The sequence below is a fragment of the Quercus suber genome, unplaced genomic scaffold (assembly GCF_002906115.3).
Source record: "Quercus suber isolate HL8 unplaced genomic scaffold, Cork oak 2.0 scaffold_8, whole genome shotgun sequence".
In the NCBI taxonomy this organism is placed as follows: Eukaryota; Viridiplantae; Streptophyta; class Magnoliopsida; order Fagales; family Fagaceae; genus Quercus; species Quercus suber.
In genome coordinates this window covers 614,250-615,571 of record NW_027069474.1, presented here as the reverse complement: position 1 = coordinate 615,571, position 1,322 = coordinate 614,250, and positions in this window count along the sequence as shown.

Sequence of the window (1,322 nt, the reverse complement as noted above, 5' to 3'; positions counted from 1 at the left end):
AATATACTCTTGTAGTCTTGTTTAGCTTTCTTCATTTTTTTGATGTCTGCCTTAGCCACTCTAGCAAACTTTTTAGTCTTCTCAAGAAGAGAATTATAGGATTCTTGCAATCCCTTTGCTCCTTTATCTTCATCATCGGATTCTTCCCCAATTCCCATAAACTCTACTTCGGTGTGCTCAACGAGTTCTTCCACTAAAAAGCTCAAATCTTCCGATGAGTCCATGAGTGTAATGGCCATAAATGTGAAGTAGTTTCCTTCTTTATCACAACTTTCTTCCAAATCTGAATTGGAACCATCCGAGTCACTAAGAGTAGTTGCAAAAACTTTACCCTTTGCTTTCAAATACATGGAGCATTCTTTCTTCACATGCCCATGCCCTTTGCACTCAAAGCATGTGACCATTTGAGATGGAGAGGAATCTTTTGAATCCTTCTTCTTGAAGTCTTTCTTGTCCTTCTTGAAATTCGAGAATTTGCCTTTCTCAAAAGACTTGTCATCTCTCTTGAACTTTAAGAACTTACGGAAGTTCTTAGCAAGGTACGCCACATTCTTTTCAACCTCATCCTCATCCTAAGAGTCTTTTGCTTCCAATCTCTCATTGGTTGTTTTGAGAGCAAGAGATTTGCTCTTCCTTTGAGATGGTAGACATAGCTCATAGGTTTGAAGAGAACCGATGAGTTCTTGAATTTTAATCTCATCAAGGTCTTTGCTCTCTTCGATGACAGTGACTTTTGCACGAAAGCTCTCTGGCAATGATCGTAGAATCTTCCTCACAATCTTGGAGTCCTCCATCTTTTCTCCCAAGTTGAATTTCCCAATCACCACTTCATTTAGCTTCCCATAAAATGAGTTGAATGACTCGTCTTCACTCATCTTCATCTCCTCGAAGTGTGTGGTAAGCATTTACAACTTGGTGTCCTTCACCTTTTTGGTGCATTCATAGGTCATCTCCAAGATTTGCCACACTTCCTTGACAATTGTAACATAAGAGATCCTGTAAAATTTGTCAGGAAAAACACCACAAAAAATAGCATTTAAAGCCTTGCTATTAGCATTAGCTGTCGTACGGGCTGCCTTATCCCATATGGATTTGGTGGCCTTTGGCCTAGTCCATCCTATCTTAACAGTGTCCTAAACACTATCATCAATAGAACAAAAGAATTCCCTTATACAGACTTCCAAAAAGCATATTTGCTCCCATCAAAGTATGGAGGAGCATTAAGCGATTGAGATCGATCAATCTTAAAAAAGTTCTAGTATTACACTTAGGTAATGAAACCACAACAAGTGCACCCACTCTGATACCAATTGAAAGCTCGA